The 20738-nt window shown below is 47.0% G+C and overlaps 1 protein-coding gene across 1 annotated transcript in view; it reads left to right on the top strand.

Annotated features, from left to right (window-relative positions):
* LOC138268219 (FH1/FH2 domain-containing protein 1-like) overlaps positions 1-20738 on the top strand; it is a 1001023-nt gene that overhangs the window by 555693 nt on the left and 424592 nt on the right. The gene's annotated exons all lie outside the window — the stretch shown is intronic.

Consider the following 20738-nt stretch of genomic DNA (forward strand, 5'->3'; position numbering starts at 1 on the left):
TCATCCAGCTCCAAGTGTAGAGGGAAAGAGTTTGATTATCTTCCAGTTTTAGCATAAAATAACTAGGATGTTCCTGAAAAACAGCCATTTGCAACCACAGGATGTTACTAGCCAAAGGAAAGAAACGAACAGTACATGGTCTGCTATTAAAGAATGGCCGTGAGTAGAGCACGTTTGTGATTAATCAGTTCTTCTCCATGGGGAGAGTTTTCATGTATTTACAATTGTTGGGGATTTCTAGAGAGATCCCTGAGCACTAGTTAAAGTTTCTTTAAATTTGGATCCCTTTTTTTTGAAGAAGTGACATAATCAAGAGGCAGCAAATAAAAGTGCATAGTGCTCTTAAAACCGTGAAATGCAGGAGTCCGATAATAGCAACCTCCATAGCGGCAATTATATTTAATTTTTCTGCACTTTGTTTTTAAATATCTGGACCTTTAATATTTAGGAACGCAGGATCCTCAGTGTAAAGTCCTTGCTTCCTTACCATGAAAAGCACAGACACTTTGCTTTTCCCAAGGTGAGACACACATTTGCGGAGGTGATCCCTGTTCCCAAACAACAAAGACTACTTCAAAAAGCCAGGTGCGTTGCTATCGGAAGGCATTTTTTGGTATGGCTGCTCCGCTTGGAAGAATTTCCTCCCTGTGAAATGTGGAGCATTTAAGGCTGAGAACTGAAAGGGTTGCCAGTTATTTAGAAATGGAAATGCTCCCCATACACTCCTCTGTACAGCCAAGTCCTTCGGGTCTTACAACTTTTTAAAATTGATTTTTAGTACAGAGTGGTACTGAATGTTAGTATTGCCTATATGGTTCACAATAATAGAACAAATGTCACTGCCAGGAGAAAATTCAGTAACATTAGAAATGAAATCAGAAACCAAACCTCTTAATCCCTCATCAATGTAGCAGGCAGTTTGTACGTGGTAAAATGTAACATGTATTCGGATGGTATACATTCGGAATATACTGGAGACATTTTTGCTATTCCTTCGAACCTCTTTTGTTTTAATCCATTGTGAACAATAACTCTTAAATTCTCCATTGTAAAAAATATTCCACTTTGTGGGGCACCAAGAGCTGTTCGGTGGCATAATATAATTTTTCTTATTTTGGTCCTTCAATAGTTTTACAGATTCTTCATGCCTATAGATGAAAGGTAACCTAGATTCGGACTTGCTTTTCATTTTGTTCTGTGCCGTGTTGATTTCATAATCAAGCTCTAGAGAGGTAGAATAGGCTAAGCTGCTGTATTGGTAGTTAAAGGTGGTGAATGCTTTATGTATCTGATTTATTTATGTTATTTGTTTATGTTTTTGGTCAAGTGCAACCTTTGCATCCCTCAGTGATGATTTAGAATAAAAGGAAGTGGCGATGTGCACTAAATTTTTAGAATGCTTCAGCTTTTGTGCAGCACAAAACATGTGTCCTAGTATGTGAATACCAGAATCCCAATTTTCAAAACATGTACAGCGAAGGCACAGACGTGTGATCTAAGTGAATGCAAGATTTTATGTAACATTCTCTAGGATACGCAGCTCAAGTTTGAAAAATCTAATTCCATCAGAATTCAGTGTTCCTCTTCGGCTGGCCTTTCTAGGACTCATCGTGCTTTCCGTTGTCTCTAATTATTGAATAATTGCAGAACCTCGAAGAAGTTCTCCTAGTATGTGGCTTTTTTATTTATTTCTCCCAAGCGTTTGACCTGAATGGCAGGTCAAACCTGTGGGAAAAGCTTTGGAGGGAGGGCATTTAGGAGAACGTTTGCCAATAATTATGACCATGTGAGTCACCGGATGCCCGGTGAGCGGAGAAGCTGTTATTAAAACCGCCGAGGCCGGGGCGGCTCCCGAGCAAGGAGAAGCGCTGCAGAGGAACGGAGGCGCTGGAGGCTGAAGTCCACCTGTCCCTAAAATGGCAGCCGCGCCGAGCACCAACAGGTAGGTGAGAGGCCTGGTTTATTCGGCGAGGAGCGGCTGGGGCCAATTTCGATCCTGCAGCGCATATCAGGACCAGTGGGCTAGCGCTGACTGTCTACTGCGACCCCAGAGGGTCCTGGGAGTCGCTTTGGCTGCGGGGGAGCGAAGGGAGACGACCAGGGAAGGAGGATCGCCTACAGGAGTCCGTGATGTGGTCTCTGTCTTCGAATCTCTTGGATGATGGCGGATGGCGCCGGTGGAGGTGCTTCGCTCACGCCGGCTCGCGCGAGGGGCGCGAGTTTAAGGAGCACTTAGGGGTCTATTTCAACCGTCAACCGTCTACCGTCAGCCGTGCTCGTGGGCCAGACCCGTACCAAGCACCGATTCCTGCCGCCAAACAGTTGCACAAACATTCACGTTACTATGTAACTGAGTGAACACAACACAGGGACCATGGTGCCTGGCCCCAAAATGGCGGCGGAACGACGGTGACGGACTCCGGGCTGGGGGCTCCTGAACACGCCGACAATGTAGGTGGTGTACGGATCAGCGTGAATTTGGGTTGATGGTGCGAGCGGGGTTATCGTGCTGGTTATTGGAGCCAGGAGTTGCGCAGGCCGCAGATGCCTACTTTGCTGCACGGGCGCTTCGAGATATGCGCGATTGTGCTATCACAATATATATGAGGCTGCCTGTCTTTTAATTTTAGCTTTGTCAGACCCTCTGATCCTTGGGTATCAGTTTCTTCCTTTCAGTATAGAGACGCGCTGATAACAGAGGCTGCCTGTCTCTCCTTGCTGGTGATTTAAAGCCCAGGGCTGGAAACTTAATATTACCTTTTAGAGTCACGTTTTTTGAACATTTATTCAGTGGGTTGTGTGCACTTCAAAGACCCGAGTTACATCACATGACGGAGGAGTCATATCCCTCTGAATGTAATGCACAAAAGGAATAATTCATACAGCAAAGTACTCAGCCTCGACATCATTTATATTTCCATTACCGGAAATGACTTCTATTTTGAGGGACTAAAGTCATCAATTATTTTTCTCTTGCCTGAGACATCAAGGTCACATCTTTCTTCTATACTTCCCTGAAGAAGTTATCTGGACTACATACGGTACTGCACGAACCACGCTGGTTGCTTTTTATGCAACACCAATAGAAATTGAAAATAAAGGACTATAAGAAATGTTAAAAAACTGAATAAGTTCTTTTTGTTCTAGTCCGCTGCTCTATATATAAAGTAAGCTGGAGACAATGGTGGGAACAGCTGCACAATAAGAGCAGATAAATCCTCTCCCAACGGGTGAACTGACGAAAGTTATCCTCCTCTTGACTCTTAGGGCATTTGGAGGTAGTTCTGTCTGAGTTAGGAGTGAGATGCACTCCTTGCACCATTTCTTCACAGCTGTGCAGCACTTAGTGCCAGTTGCAAAGTTTAGGTTTGCGCAAGTACGCACGCTGGTCTTTCGCTGCATTGGCAGCAGCCCCGACATTCTGGAAACAGGACATTTGAGCCCCTTTGAGTTGGCCAGTTGACCAGGGGGTCCTGGTGGTTTGTAGGGCGCCAGGCCCCATTGTGTATTTGTGGTGCTAGGAAATGTATTTCTTGTAGTTTGATTGTCAGACCCTGTTCTGGCTACCTCTAAAGTGTGTTTTATAATTTTGAGGTCGTCTTGCATACTTGGGGTTATGCTAGTGAAATTATGTTCCACCCTGTGCTTTTTGCCCATAATGTTGGTGATACTTAGGAGGTAAGTGTCTAATATTAGACTGTTGAGATTTTGGGCGTACAATGCGTTTGATACCTACTGTGATGCTGTGCTTTATGTGGTTTATATCTCAGGATGATAAGTACAGTGATTTTCCTCTTACACCACTCCATCTTCAGTCCTATCTTGTTGAATCAGCCCTGTTCTGAAGTAACAACCTATCCCTAATCGCCTCACTTTCCTGTCTCCACAATAACTCAGGTTCCTTCACCCGACGTCTGGATTACGTGCCCCCTTCTTGCCCTCATACTTCTCCCCACCACCACCGTCCTAGTTACACCCTTCCCTTATCCCCACCACCCTCCTCCTCCACAATTTCCCACCATGGCCACCGCTCGAATTAAGTCTGGAATTAATTGCTACAAAATCATCTACCCTTCTAACCTGACTAAAGCTGCAGCAAAATGTTTCAAGCATAACACCATTCAATGTTTCCCCGATTCCCTTTTTGTCGATCAGTTTTACAGTGGTCGGTATGGGGGGCTAAAAAACGATCAAATTTTTTTCACGCACGACATACCCTCTTGGTCTACCAGCTTTTACAATTCCTTTAACGTCACCTCCTCCTCCTCTATCCCTCATGGGAAACAGCAAAAAAAATTCCCCTCTGCGGGTTTTAACGGCTCCCTCACTATCTCACTCTATAACAACGGTACTGTTATGATCCAAGCCAAAGACACCGTTCTCTCTCTCTCTTTGACCGCCTCTTCCCTTCCCTACTCCCCTCCCCTGCGACCGGGCTATCCCTAGACTCTCCATCTAGCTCCACCAATTACTCCCTTTCTCCTCCCTTGACCCCCCCACTCTACAATAGGCTGCACCCTGGGGAGGCTCAGGTTGACCCTCTTCTCTCCCCTCGGACCTCCCCTCCCATTCCTCCCCCCTCACAGTATGCCCCTCCCCTCTTCACTTCAGCCCTACCTCTAGCTAACACGCTCCTCGTCCATTCTGCACCGTCCCGGCACTCCATTCTCATCCCCTCCCCCCTATCCCTTCCGGCCACCCCCCTTAGACCACCTCTCCTCCAGCCCTCTCCCCTTGTCTATGTTCCCTACGTTCCCCTTGTTCCCTCCTCCTCTCTGCTTTTCCGCCCACTCCTCCCCTCACTATGTACCCCGATTTCCCCACAAATACATTCCATCTCTCTCCCTCCCCACTCTCCTCCAGCAATGCTGTGCTACCCCCTTCCCTCCCCTGGTAACCCCTTCCCTCCCTCGGACCGAGCAGAATCACTTCCTTTCTTCAACTTCCCTTTCTCCCAATCCCCCCCACTCAGCCTGATACCCGCTCCCTCACAGCCACCTCACTTAGCTACCAGGACCTATCCAACCCCCTCCCCTCCCTTCCTTCCAAACCTCCCTAATCCCTATGACTCCTCACTCTCCTCCCCTCTCCTACCGCCCCACCGCCCCAATCCTATCCTATCGCCCCCTAATTTTTCCCTTAATTCCTATCCTTCTTGCAACGCCAACAACGACAACTCTCCTCTCACCCCTGGCGCACCAACTCCTGCTCTCATCCAAAACCTTTCCCCACCCCTGAACCCTTTACCCCTACTCCCCTCCCGTTCCCCCACCTTTCCCTACCGTACACTGCCTAGTGCATCCCCTCCTGTTTCCATCGAGCCACCCAACATGCTGTGCTCTTCCTTACTCTCTCTGGAAAATAAGCTAGGCTCTCTAATCACCGCCATCTCCCAACTTGAAGCTACCATTTTAGTTTTAAGCTCCAAGATCTCGACTTTTCCACACACCTCAATTCCTTTGGCAAACACTCACCCTTCCACGAGATGCACCTCACCCCCACACCCCAGTATAGCTAAGCATAGCCTGTCGTCTGCAATTCCACACAAGCACTCGAACGCCACCCTTCCTTCACTTCCACTTCCCAGTAACCCTGTTATCTACACTATTCCGACCATCTCCTCTTTCAGAACCACTCGCCCACCTAAACCCTCCCGAGCGCCCTCATATAAGTACAATATCCCTATCACCCCTCATAGCCCAAGTGCCCCCGTCACCAAAACAGTTGCGTCAGAGCTGCGCTATTTGCTCCACAACTGCAGATCTGCAATAAAACACAAACTTGAAATCTCCGATACCATCAACTTGCACAATATTGACATGCTCTTCCTCACAGAGACCTGGTTCAACGATACCTCTCACTCTATGTTTGATCTCCTTGTACCCACAGGCTATTCTATACTTAGAAATGACAGAATTGATAAAGTTGGGGGAGGTGTTGCAGTCATCTTTAGAAACTCCCTTCAACTTAAGGCTCTTCCTAACAGCTCCTTCCACACTTTTGAATGCCTATCTCTTGAGCTTCAATTGCACCACTGCTCACCTCTCAGATTCCATGCTATTTACCACCCGCCTGGTAGCAGACCTTCGTTTATGGAGGAACTCACGGACTGCATCAGCGACCAATACACGCAAAGTGACAATCAGATCTTCGTGGGTGACTTCAATGTCCACTGGGGCTCGCCTCAAGACACCTATGCGAATTTGCTGGCCACGTTCCTCTCTGCAAACGATCTTATCCAACACTGTACAGAAACAACACACTCTAAAGGCTCAATCCTGGACCTTGTTATTTCTAAAGCAGGCTTGCTGACTATCACTACCCCTATTCATGTAGACTGGTCGGACCACCTCCTCATCCCATTCTCTCTTCACCTATCACACTCTATAACTCTTGGCCAGCCTAAGAGGGCTACTTCCTGGTTCCGTGACACTACAAATATTTACCTCAGTACCCTCTGTGATTCTGCTTTGCTATCACTTTCAAGGCTAGACCCGGACCTAGATGTTAACGAACTCACCTCCCAATGCCTCACAGTCCTTGCAGTCGAAATCAATAATGTCGCTCCTCTCCAAAGCAAAAAGAAAAGGCCCACTCCCTCAGCACCTTGGTTCAACAAATCCCTCTATGAAGAAAGGAAGTTCCTAAGAGCCCTTGAGAAACAATGGAGACAAGCGCCCTCCACTGAAAATTTGGCCCTGCTTCGTTCAGCAAGATCCAAGTACCACAAGCTCATCTTCCTTGGAAAAGCGTCACACTACAAATCCCTCCTTGACTCAGCCAAAAATAGACCCAAAAAACTATTTGACCTCATCAAGAACCCAAGCAGCTCTCCCCCAACCTCCAAATTGGAAGATTCCAGAAAGAAAGCAGCGAAATTCGCTGTATTCTTTGACGAAAAGGTAAAATCACTTGTAGATCAGGTCATTCATCCTACCCCTACAGAGGAGCGCAAATCCTTAACCATTTGGCAAAACTTTGACCCCATCTCTGACGATGCTCTCCTTAAATGCATCCTCGATACAAAGCCCTCTAACCATTCTCTTGACCCCATCCCTAGTGCCATTGCCATTGACTTCTATACTAACTCTCTTTCCTATTGGACCACTTTGGTCAACCTCTCCCTCAGTCAAGGCTCCCTTCCTGTTCCCTTCAAAACTGGGCAGGTCACCCCTCTGCTTAAAAAGCCCACCGCTGATGCGAACGACCTCAACAACTACCGTCCCATCACTAACCTACCCTTTCTTGCGAAAATCACAGAAAAATGTGTAGCGAAACAACTTTCTCGCCATATCAAGGAAAATAATCTTCTTGACAATTTCCAGTCCGGCTTCATTCAAAACTGCAGCACTGAAACAGCCCTGCTGCTAGTGATTGATGATGCGCTGCGGATACTCGATTCAGGGGAGTCTTGTCTTCTAATTCTTCTTGACCTTTCTGCAGCCTTTGACACTGTCAATCACAACACTCTCCTTAACACTCTTCAACAGAGAATGGGCATGGAGGGCACTGTGCTCAAATGGTTTGCCTCCTTCCTCTCTGATAGATCCCAAATGATCAAAATAGCGAACAGTCTTTCAGCTCCTTTAGCGGTCAGTCAAGGTGTTCCTCAAGGCTCCATACTTGCACCCACACTGTTCAATCTCTATTTAGAACCGTTGGGAAATCTCCTGAGTAAATCCGGGATCCACTATCATCTATATGCGGATGACACTCAGATTTACCTTAAGGTGGCCTCCAATCACGATCTCGCCTTCCTTAGCTCTACTCTCGACTCCATTCAAAACTGGATGTTAACTCATCAACTGATCCTGAACCCCTCCAAAACAGAATTCCTCCTCCTCTCCTCCTCACTTTCTCATCCCCCAGTGCAATCATGGATGGATCAGATCAATCTAATGAACAATACGCCCATCATTGTCGAGAGCGCAAAATCCCTTGGTGTCATACTCGACAAAAAACTCAATCTACTCTCCCACATCGACTCCATTGCAAAGTCTGCTCGACACCAACTGCGCCTTCTTTGGGGAATTCGTCGCTTCTTCCCGGAGCACGACCTTAAAACCCTGGTCCAATCGCTGGTTCTCTCCAGATAGGACTACTGCAACTCTCTTCTTACTGGCCTTCCCAAATCCCACCTTTCCCCCCCTGAAGTCTATTCTCCATTCAGCAGCTCGTTTCATATATGGGGCCAAAAGAAGCGACCACATTACACCCATTTTATCCACCCTCCGTTGGCTTCCCATAGAGGCAAGATCTATCTACAAAACTGCATGTATCACCCACAAAGCCTTGCACTCCTCCTCCCCTCGCTACCTGGTGAATAAACTGAAACTCTCTGGGGGCTCCAGACCATCACGTAATGCAGAAAAGTTATTGCTTGAACCTCCCATTTTCAAGAAGGAAAGATCGATGGCCCAATCCTTTTCAGGCAACGCGGTGAGAATCTGGAACTCACTTCCGCCTCAGCTTCGGACCACCACCTCTTCCCAGGCCTTCAAAACTGACCTCAAAGCTCTCCTCCTTCAAAGACACTTCCAAATTTAATTCAAACCCTCTATTTTCTGAAGGAAGTCCTTCCATTATAGGAAATTCTGTTCTCCATGCCTATAGAAGTGCCTTCCCAGGGTGTTTTTGTGTTTTGAGTGTCTGCCATTTAGTGCAGTTTTATACCTCTACCTGTATTTTGTACTCTTTTGTATCATGCACACGGCACCTTTCCTTTCACAACGTATCATTTGCTACCTCTTTTATCTTGTTTGCATTTGATACATGCACAACGGCCTCCACTGCCTCATGTAACGTAACTATTGTTTTAGTGTTTTGAGTGTCTACCATTTATTGCTATTTTTTTTTTTTTTTCCTCTACTCGTACTTTATTTGCTCTTGTAACCTGCACAAGTCACTTTCTCCTTTCGCATTGCCTTATGTAATGGAACGTTTGCGTTTGTATCAGGCTCACTTGTAATTCCTCTCCTCTTGTATCTTTACTTTGCCTATTGTGAAGCACTCTGACACCTTCGGGTAAAGTCCGCGCTATATAAAAACGCATTAAATAAATAAATAAAATAAATGTATGCTAATACTTCATTTCAAGTGATACTAAATCAGAACGTGAGTGAGCTTTGTACGAATTCATGTGGAATCGAACAAGTCGACCTTTTGGCTTCCACCGTGTTCTCCATACATATAAATCATATGCATTCTGAAGTATTTACGAACTCGTAAGATTTAAAAAAAATAAGAAAGTTCAGATGCCCCGTATGCGTTTTGCTAATGACTTGCCAGACCACTTGTCAAAAAGGCATACTGATTATGGAGCTATTTCCCCTCCTCCCTGTGAGGAAATACCACATTTTTGGACTGATGCAGCTGGTTTTGGACTCTGAGAATGCACTGAGGGCTGCTAACCAGACTTCATCGCCAATGTTCTAACCCCTTACAAAGTGTATGTGGAACTGGCTATACCTGATTGGCACATGCTGACTTTCTTATAAGGTCCTAGTATATGATGCCCAGTGTAGCAAGGGCATGTAAGGCAGAGTGTCCATCCAGGGCTGCAGCACTGTTTGTGCTGCCCTGACTGTGACAGAGGACAAAATGGCTCCCATCTTGCCACTGCTGACTGAAAGGGCAGTATTTACACTGCTGGTTCGACTTTGCAATTTCAACTAATGACAAAGCACCCCTTCCCTTAACCGTATGTGTAAGTCTCCCTTAAGGAAGGCCTGTAGAGCCCAAAGGCAAGAAGCGTTATATTCTTATTTAGGACATCTTTTTTTGTATATGTCCCTACAGGAAAACCCCTCAAATTGTCATTTTGCTGGGAAAAAGTTAGTAGCCCCATTGACTAGCACATGGTTACTAGCTGGGACCCCAGCCTGGCCAACTTCTGAATGGGACTACCTAACTGGGTACTGTAAGTTAACAAATTGATTATGGCATTAAACCCAGCCTGTTGCCCAGGACAAATTTGCTGTCACAATTAAAGTTATGCAACTGTTAGAAAGTTGCCATTCTGTGCCACAGCTGGTCCAGTAGCCTCATATTGGCTCAGGCCCACAGAGAGCTTTCTGCCCGCCTGCGAAGACGTGTGAATGACTCCGAGGCTAAGGAACAAAGGCAGCTGCCACAGTGTGCGGTGTTACCTCCCCTCTCAGGAAAGCCACTCAGGGTGCTAGCCCAAAAGGCAAGCTTCAAAGGGGAAGCCGCCTTTGAAAGATAAATGCCTTTAACACTCATGCACAAGAGGCCTTTTGTTCATGTAGACAAGATGTTGACAGGGACAGAGAGGGAAGACCCATCCCCAAATCGGTTTTCCCATGGGTGTATAGGCCCCAGGTAGCAACACCTCTAGAGTGGGCTACCAAGCTCCTGACAACCTGAGATGGGTCCTGACATCTTGAGAGTGGCTAGAATAGTGCCCTCTGGGATTACTAGATGCCTCATATGGCAACAAATTCTTCACCAGAAGGGAGGGGACATGGTAGCACATTGACTAGTGATCATATGGTCCCCTGAAGGCACTTTCCTGAGATAAAAATGGCACCCCTGGCCCCCTGCAAGCCAGATCACATCGACCAGAGAAATACTGCACTGCTGCCCTTGAAACTGCACAAAGAGAGACTGCACCATACATAAGGACTGCTGCTGCACTTTGGGCTAGTGGAGTTTGTACTGTCCGTGTAGCTCCTGGCATAGTGAAAAGTTGATTCCCAGATCAAAGTAGTGGCTCCAAGGATCAGTTGGCTGATGCCATGGAACCAGCTGTAGGGACACAAAAGCTGAAGAACCCCAAACTGTTAAGTTGGTACCCACCACAGACGTTTTGCTGCTATCTGATGGTGGACGCCTCAAAAGATCGATCCTCAGCAACCAAAAGTTTCACCTAAGTCTGTCGGACCAAGGAGTATCATCAGAGTCTGGATTGTTTGCCAAAGTGGGACACTAGCCCCCACCAAAGGATATTGCCCATCCATGGCGTAAGGTGACCAGTAGCCCAGCGTCGGCTGGCCAGCAACTTCATCACAAGGGCCTCGTGGGGCCCCGACCTCTCTGGCCTAAGTTGCCGAACATCTCCCGAGGACTGAGGAATCATCACAAAGGCACCCCCTTCGACCGCACCTGAGCATCCTTGCACATCTTTTCATCCTGTATTAGGATCACTCCATAGTAGTCTATGGTGGTCCTTCTCTAACAGCTGGAACTGGGCTGAAAAACGGCTCTGTTGGCCAGGAAACTGCTCACAGTATCCTTTCTGGCTCCCTAGACATCTAGCTTGTCGGATTGGTCACCCAAGCCAGGCAAAAGTAGTTGAACTAACTCTTTCAAACTTTAAAAAAAATGTACAAACTTTTTTTGACCAATGTTTTTTTGCGGTTGCATTTAAAAGGGATAATATCTTTTAAAATCTGTATTTCAAGAACCCTCTGGAGGATTTTGCTTATCAAGGTCTCTAAAAATTCACAAAAAATATACTCTATTTTTATAAATTGTTGTCCTGGTTCTTTCCTGTTGTGTGAATTTCTCCTTCCGTTGTTTGGTACTCGGAAATGCCTTTCACTCAGTTCCTTTGTGAAAGCCTTGCTGCTTGAAAGCCATAGCTACCCAAGGTTGAGCTTAAGTTTGTTCAGACCAGCCTGACTAGACCCAAGACAGTTTTTACGGGGGTATTTCACAATAAGGCCCCAACCCATATCATGTAATACACTCAATTCTTCACACTCACTCACTATTGCTTAATTTCCATGAAGTTTTGAGTAGGCTGGTGTGAGAAAACAGGGCTGATTGCAGAGGCCCCATAACTTTTTGCCCCCATTTTCCTCTTTTTGCTGGTGTTTTCGTGACTTTGATGGTGCCCTGGGTACTGCTAACCAGTCCCAGGGCCTGTGCTCTGTGTAAAATGGATATGCAAATTAGGCTAATTATAATTGGCTAAGTTAACCTACCTATAAGTCCCTAGTATATGGTAGGGCATGTAGGTTTAGGGACCACAGCATAGGTGGTGCACACCTAGGTGCACTGCTGAGGTGCCCAGTGTCATTTTAAAGGCAGGCCTGCTTTGCTGGCTGCTTTTAAATTAAAGTTATATGCAAATTCGACTTTGGAATTAAAGGTACTTTCAAAGTCTTAAACTACCTTATTTTTACATATAAGTCACCCCTAAGGTGTGCCCTATGTGCCCCTAGGGCTGGGTGCCATGTAACTATAAGCAGGGACTTTATAAAAATAGATTTATAAGCCCTGGTGAGGTAAAAACAGCCAAATTCGTTTTTCCCTCATTGAAGTAAATGACCTTCATAGGCTAGAATGGGCAGACTTTATTTTAAATTTTAAAGTCTCCTTAAATGTTACATACCAAGAATTTGGTATCAAATTAATTGTTGAAATAAATCCCACAACTTCCAGTTGTTGGATTTAATATAACTTGTTCAGGTAAAAAGTTTAGACTTTATCTAAAAAGTTGCCAATTTCAGCTCTGCATTGTTTTTGCTGCTGTGCTCTGATTGGCCAGCCTGCAGCAGCTTCTGCCAGGCTGCCTTGATGAGGTGTGAAGTGGCCTGGCTTCACACAAAGGAATGTGCTTGGGGGAGAGAATATCCCCTCAGCAGATGGTGAGGCAGGAAGGGGGAGGGCGGCCAAACTGGTCTTCAAAGGCAGAGAAGGACATTTGGAGCACCCAGCAACACCCCCACATCCTGCAACCCCAGACAATTAGGTGCCCCCTTGATTAGATTAGGAGAGGGCAGGAGAGGGGTGTGTTAATGATTTTTAGCCACACCAGTGGATGGGCTCAGCCAGATGTAACCTCCAAAAATCAGATTCATCCATGTTGGATTTTTAGAGACTGTTGCCTTCTGGGATGGATTTTTGCCACACTTCCCAGGAAGTGGGCATCACAGGGGGACGACCCTGTCCCTGATTGGAGAACCAGGGGCCCCCTGCTTTTCACCCAGGAGCAAGGATAAAACTGGCAGACCTGCCCCCACACCTCAGATCCCCTCCAGAATTCAACAAGAAAGGAACTAAAGAAGAAGAAGGACTGCCCTGCTGGACCCCTGGCCTGCACCTGGACCCTGCACTCAGAAGGACTGCACCAGCTGCACACTTGGGCTTCACCACAAGAAGGACTGTGCCTGGCTTCAACTGGTTCAAGGAGGGACTCCCTGTTTGCTACAGGTGAAAAATTGCTAAGCAGAGTCCCCTACACCAACTCCTGAAGAAAGCGACCAGCTGACCACTGTCCAGTGGCCAAAAAGGAGTTTGCGCCAGGTGCATTCTGGGAGTTGAAGTCCGCACCCCCCAAGGACCATCACAGAACTTCTGGACCCTTGGGGTGAGCTGTGGACCCCAAAAGAACCTTAAAAGAACATCTGGGTGAAGCCCCAGAAGTTTGGAAAAGATTTGAGAATTTTTGGAAAAAAGCTCCAGAGAGGGACCGACCCGCCGCGGAAATTCTAGCCGGCTTGCCTCAACCGTGACCCGGCCTGACTTCGTGGTTCGTCCCGGTAAAGAAAAACATCCAAAAAAGAGACTAAGTCCGAAGTTAAAAAGTTGACCGGGACCTCCCAGCCATCGTATCCGAGAAGGGCTCCACGGACGTCGGATCAAGATCCAGGTTTACCCCAGTCGAAGGATTTTCATCTCGAAAAAACGACTAAGTCCGAAGGTAAAAGTCTCCACCGAGGAAACCCACATCGCGTATCCGGACAAGGGCTCCAGGAGGTCGGATTCAACTGGCAGGTTCGTCCCGGTGAAGAAAAACTTCAAAATAAAGACTAAGTCAGAAGGTAACTTTTTAACCGAGGCCTCCCGCGACCTGTAGCCGAGCAGGGCTCCATCGCGGTCGGCCTGAAAGTTTGACTTTGCCCCGGTCGAGGTGCAACCAGATGACCCGATTGGCGCTTTTTGTTTCTAAGCGCTAGAAAAGTAATAATTCTGTAAAAATTCATATCTCCGGTTCCCCTGAACCGATTTTAATCGTTTTTGTGTCATTTTAAAGATAAAAATATAAACTATTTTTATAAATTCGTTTTGGATTTTTAAACTGTTTCCTGTGTTTTATTTAATTACTGTTTTGTGATATTTGAATGCTTTACACTTTGTCTCCTAAGTTAAGCCTTGACGCTCGTTGCCAAGCTACCAAGGGTTGAGCTGGGATTAATTTACTGAGACCTAACTGTACCTAGGTGGAGGTTAGTGGCTTGTTGCTAGGTGTAGGTACCTACCTGCCCTACCAATAACCCATTTTCCAACAGCTGGTTATGTCATTGGAATCAATTTTACTTTAACTTGCACTATGTCATCAGCGTGCAAAATAATGGGATTATAATTGATTACATGTGATTCCTTTCTTGAGGGTACTAGGAATAACTTTGTTGTAGAGTATTGTGAAGAGTTGAGAAGAAGTCAAATTGTCTAACCCTGGTGGTTCTATTATCTCAATACATTGACATTGAGAAGATAGTCAACAACCAACTATCTCGCTTCTTGGAGGACAACAGCCTCCTCGATATATCCCAGTCTGGCTTCCGCAAGAACCACAGCACCGAGACCGCCCTTATAGCTTGCCCCGGTGACATCAAGAGCAGGCGCGACAAAGTCGAAACCGTTGCCCTCATCTTCCTTGACCTATCCGCAACCTTAGACACCATCTGTCACCACACCCTTCGCACACGCTTCCACGATGCCGGAATCCGCCACAGAGAGCTGAATTGGCTCACATCCTTCCTCTCTGGCAGAACCCAAAGAGTCCGCTCCCCCCGTTCCTGTCAAAAGCCACCAAGATCACCTGCATAGTCCCCCAGGGATCCTCACTCAGCCCCACCCTCTTCAATGTCTACATGGCACTGCTCGCCAACATCATGACCTTAACATCGTCTCCTATGCGGACAACACTCAGCTCATCCTCTCTCTCACGCAGGAACCCACAACCGTCAAGACCAACCTCCACACCGGACTTCACGCCATCGCCAACTGGATGGAGGCAAGCCGCCTCAAACTGAACTCGGAGAAGACTGAGATCACCATCTTCAGCTCCAACAGATCAGCATGGGACGACTCCTGGTGGCCTGCCACTCTGGGTTATGGCCCAAACGCCCACGTACGCAACCTCGGCTTCATACTGGACTCATCGCTCTCTATGACCCAGCAAGTCACCGCCATCACATCCTCATGCTCTAACACCCTTCACATGCTTCGCAAGACCTTCAGATGGATTCCCGTTGAAACCAGAAGAATGGTCACCCACGCCCTCGTTAGCAGACTGGACTACAGCAACGGTCTCTACGCGGGAACAACGGCCAAGCTCCAGAGGAAACTGCAGCCCATCCAGAACGCCTCAGCACGACTCATCCTCAACCTCCCTCTCCACGAACACATCTCAGCTCACCTCATCGACCTCCACTGGCTCCCGTCAACAAAAGGATCATCTTCAAACTTCTGATCCACACTCACAAGGCTGTCCACGACGCCGGACCCGCCTACCTCAACGAGCGTCTCAACTTCAACTTCCACATCCCGACACGCAAGCTCAGCTTCGCCAACCTCGCAACCGTCCCCCACACCCACTGGACCACAACCGGCGGCAGATCCTTCCCCAGCCTTGCCGCCAAAACCTGGAACTCCCTCCCTGTCAACCTACTTCTGACCCAGGACCACTTGACCTTCAGGAAGCGCCTCAAGATATGGCTCTTCGAGCAGTAGCCCCCTCCCCCCCATCACCTTGAAACCCTACTGGGTGAGTAGCGCGCTTAACAAATTTCTGATTGATTGATTGACTTCACCCAAGTGCATTCAAGTACTTTGGGATGGCTGAGATTGTGTTAACTTAATTTGTATAGTTGGAGAATGTGGTTACTTTCTAAGGAAGAATCTAGAATGAGATTAAAGTCATTACTCCAAAATAGAGCCCTACTACCTGAACTTAGCGCCATTATAAAAAGTCATTGAAAAGTATTCATCATTTGGATCTTAGACACAATAAATTCAACAAATTAAAGTAAATGTCTCAATTGCAACTTCTGGAATCACCCATCAGCCTTGATAGTTCAAAGGTATCAACAATAATACCAGTTTTGGAATACATATAATTTAAACCATGGTCTTTTGTTAGCCATTGGTTAGTGATAAGGTATGTATTTCTTTCAGTCATGATTTCTTCCAAATAGATCTGGATTGTACAAATATTTGTATGGTATGGGAGGTAGTGAAAGTTGGAATTTGTGGGACTTGTACTTTGATACAACTCCATTTTATCATGAGAAAAAGGAAGACAAAACAGGACAGTAAGCACCTGAGGAAGATGCAGAATGCTCACATGCTAGCAATAGTTTATAAAAACTATGACCTTTTTGAAGAGGAGAAGAATCAGATGGAATGAATGCACTTACCTTGACCTGGAGGGAGAAGGCTTCGCTGTTTGAATCAGTGTACTGTACCGTGAGTGCGATGGCCTAATTTTCAGTAGAATGCTGGCAGGTGAGAACAGTAGGAGAGACCAAGCTAGTCCATGAAAGGGACCAATGGCTCAGGAGTTGACCTCCACGATGGGCGATGAGCTCCCTTAAAAATCATCAGCCGAGATAAAAAGACATGACTTGCCAAAAACCTTGCTCAGGTTGGCCCAGGCTTTATTGAAGGAGGTGAAAAAGGAATCTTTCTTGGAGATAGTTATTAAATGTATCTCCAATTAAAAGGCCATCTGTAGAGTATGGAATAGGCTTGTTGCCAGTTATGCCGGTTCTGGGTCCAGCCAAAGACCGACTCAACCCCACTAAGAAATTGAGTCATGAGCATCTCTCAAGAAGAGTGAAGGAAATCTGGGTCAGTGTCTGAGGGCTTCTAGGTTGCAAATCTGAAGGGCAGTGGTGGCATTCTAGGACATTCCAAAGGCTAATAAGCAGGCCAGTGGTATTTGGGGCATGATCCTGACAAGGTGGAAGGGCACAATCGATGTACCATTGAGAATTGCAACCTCAGCACTAGAGGAATATGAGAAAGTGAGGGTTTGGGGTGACTCAGACTTTGCTGGGTGGGGGGCGTTCCTGACTAAAGTTGCCCCTAGCTGATTTCTCCATTGAGGTGGAGACTCAATGGAATCTGCCACAGACGTAGGGGATTAGTCCAAATAGGTCGGGTGTTTTAATTGTGATGGCTCAAACAAGGTTTCCTCAAAAGATGAAGGATGGAGAGCTGGGAGTGGGAGGACAATGCATTGAAGGTCGGAAGGAGGACCAGAGAGTCTAGGTCTTGAAGAGACAAAGCACCAGAATCAAGCATACTCTCATCACCAGACTGGGAGGCACAGGAAGTGATGTCATCACCTTTGGTGATCATATCCACATCCTCAACATCCTTTCCGATTTGGACTTTGGGGGGGAGGGGAGTGGTAAGTTTCTAGGGCATCATCCCAGATGCTGCGCCTCAGTCTTTTCAGAGAGGTGCTCCAGATGACATTGGAGGGTGCACCAAGCATGACGTAAAGAGAACCTGTAGCTTTGGAGGCAGGATGCAAGCTGTGCTTTCTATTTCTTGTCATATTTATTTTCATTTTACTTAAACATGTGTCATACCAAGCAGGTATGCCAAGGAAAGTCAAGCTGTGCCTTTTTGCTTGGTGCGAATGGGGTTGCCTAAAGACTCTCTGGAAGCAAAGTCCAGCTTCACAATACACCTGTTTGGATACTATCTTAAGTTTTACTCCTTTTTGTTAGGGTCGAGCCTGCGTCGCATGCGCTTGCGCTTGCGTTTCGCTAAGCGAGACGCTTTAGTAATTCAAAAGGGCTCGGAGCCCTGTCCACAAAACGTCAGTGTCTGTCATTGGCTTCTGGGCTTGCCTGTTAGAATGTGCTTGATTTCATTAGTGGAAGGCATGCACATGTCATGCCTTTTCTGGTGGATAGCCCTCCTCGAGCGCATCGACCAAGTACAGAAAACATGCGAGGCTCGCTGATTTCTGTCCGGCTCGTGGACTACTTTTTCTCTATTTTCCCAGCACAGAAGTCGAGCGCTTTACATAATATCGGCCCTGTTACAGAGTCAATTGCACTTTTTCGGGTTACGTACATAAATGCACTTTTGCCGATAGGTTTCATTACCAGTGAAAAGTCGGGTTAGGAGTTTACAACGCTATCAGCTCTAACACGAGCAAGCGCGAGACCCGTTGCATTCCAAATCCTTGTTTATTATGCCTCTTTCAGTGAGTGGGGATGTGTGGATAGGTTAAAAGGGAAATGGAACGATTGTTTTTTAAAGAATTAAAACTGATGAAGTTACAGTCACGATGTAGGGGAGAAATAAAATATTGGTTGGAGAAGAACTTTTTTAAACACATAATGTTGCATCTCTTTCTCATCAAAGTGATGATGCCACACCCGCATTGAAACTTTAAAAGACCTCTAAGCCTAAGGGTGTTGCATTTGTGGGCATTATTAAGGAATGGTGTGATGCTGTGTATCTGTCACATCTGTTGTGAGCCAGGTGGGTGTTAGAAGATACTAGCAAAGAGCAAGTGTACTAGGTGGGTGGCACAAATGATAGGGGTATAGAAAGGGACTGGAAGATAGAGGGTTCAAAACAACTTGAGTGTCAGAGAGGTGGCGTTCAAAAAAGGCAAGGAATGAGAGCCTACCAGTCAAGTGGCATGTGATATTATAAGCCTTTTATGTTGTCACATGCTCATGCTCCTCTCAAGGGTAATCAATAAAAGGGATTGCTTATTGTACCGCTTCAGTGTTTTGTTGGAAAATCTTTGCTCGTTCTTCAAATTAACAAAACAAAAATTTCTTAAATGCTTTTAATTTGAGATCATATCTTATTTCCTTACTATATAAAAGTACTCTTCAGTTTGCAGATGTGTTGTGGAAGGCTTCTGTTCTATACTGCATCCATCTGACTTGTGGGACCTGGTTCCCGGAGTTCTGAGGGCTACAGGAGTTACTCTGCTCCATTTATGATCGTTGGAGTAGTTGCCACTTGGTGTCTTGTGTCCATAGTACTATTGGACACCAGAATGTAAAACCAAGCACTCCATTTAGATCTGGACTTTTAGTCTGAGGCTTTTTCAAGAAGGTATTGTAGTTTAGATACTTGGAATACAGTTTAACCTTTTGTTGTTGCTTTACAAAATATAAGTACTTGACTACACAAAAGGAGAGTAAACTTCTTGTAAAACAATGAAGCACAAGTAAATCAATGGCTGTAGCGTCACCCTGGTTGATGTGTGGCTTCAAACACTGTTATTGCACTTAGACACAAAAGACTATAGAAAGTTTTAACATGATTGCCTATAGCCAGTGTTACTTAATAGACGGTGTTTACGAAACCCAAGCCTGTGACTTGAACACTAGGGGGATGATAAAACCATCCTTGGGAAAGGGTCAGGGAAGTAATGGCATAAAAACTCAGTCACTCAGATCAAATCAAATCAAATCATTAGCATTTATAAAGCGCGCTACTCACCCGTGCGGGTCTCAAGGCGCTAGGGTCAAAGGGGGTGGTTATCGCTGCTCGAACAGCCAGGTCTTTAGGAGTCTCCGGAAAGCGGAGTGGTCCTGGGTGGTCCTGAGGCTGGTGGGGAGGGAGTTCCAGGTCTTGGCCGCCAGGAAGGAGAAAGATCTCCCACCCGCCGTGGAGCGTCGGATGCGAGGGACGGCGGCGAGAGCGAGGCCAGAGGAGCGGAGGGGGCGGGTGGGGACGTAGAAGTTGAGGCGTCTGTTGAGGTATTCCGGTCCCTTGTCGTGGAGGGCTTTGTGTGCGTGGGTGAGAAGTCGGAAGGTGATCCTTTTGCTGACTGGGAGCCAATGCAGGTGTCTCAGGTGTGCGGAGATGTGGCTGCTGCGGGGTACGTCGAGGATGAGGCGGGCCGAGGCGTTTTGAATGCGTTGTAGGCGATTTTGGAGTTTGGTTGTGGTCCCGGCGTAGAGGGTGTTGCCGTAGTCCAGGCGGCTCGTGACGAGGGCGTGGGTCACGGTTTTTCTGGTGTCGGCGGGGATCCAGCGGAAGATCTTGCGGAGCATGCGGAGGGTGAGGAAGCAGGCGGAGGACACGGCGTTGACTTGCTTGGTCATGGTGAGAAGAGGGTCCAAGATGAAGCCGAGGTTGCGGGCGTGGTCTGCGGGGGTCGGTGCGGTGCCGAGGGCCGTGGGCCACCAGGAGTCGTCCCAGGCGGACGGGGTGTTGCCGAGGATGAGGACTTCCGTTTTTTCAGAGTTTAGCTTTAGGCGGCTGAGCCTCATCCAATCTGCGACGTCCTTCATACCCTCTTGTAGGTTGGTCTTGGCGCTGGCGGGGTCCTTGGTGAGGGAGAGTATAAGTTGGGTGTCGTCGGCGTAGGAGGTGATGATGATGTCGTGCTTGCGTACGATGTTGGCGAGGGGGCTCATGTAGACATTGAAGAGTGTCGGGCTGAGGGATGAGCCTTGAGGTACGCCGCAGGTGATCTCAGTGGGTTCTGAGCGAAACGGAGGGAGGTAGACTCTTTGGGAGCGGTTTGCGAGGAAGGAGGCGATCCAGTCCAGGGCCTGGTCTTGGATCCCGGTGGAGCAGAGGCGGGTGATTAGGGTGCGGTGACAGACGGTGTCAAAGGCAGCCGAGAGGTCGAGAAGAATGAGGGCGACTGTTTCACCGTTGTCCATCAGGGTTCTGATGTCGTCTGTGACTGAGATGAGGGCGGTTTCAGTGCTGTGGTTGGTTCGGAATCCGGTCTGTGAGGGGTCGAGCAGGTTGTTGTCTTCCAG

The sequence above is a fragment of the Pleurodeles waltl genome, chromosome 12, assembly GCF_031143425.1.
Source record: "Pleurodeles waltl isolate 20211129_DDA chromosome 12, aPleWal1.hap1.20221129, whole genome shotgun sequence".
NCBI classification, from domain to species: domain Eukaryota; kingdom Metazoa; phylum Chordata; class Amphibia; order Caudata; family Salamandridae; genus Pleurodeles; species Pleurodeles waltl.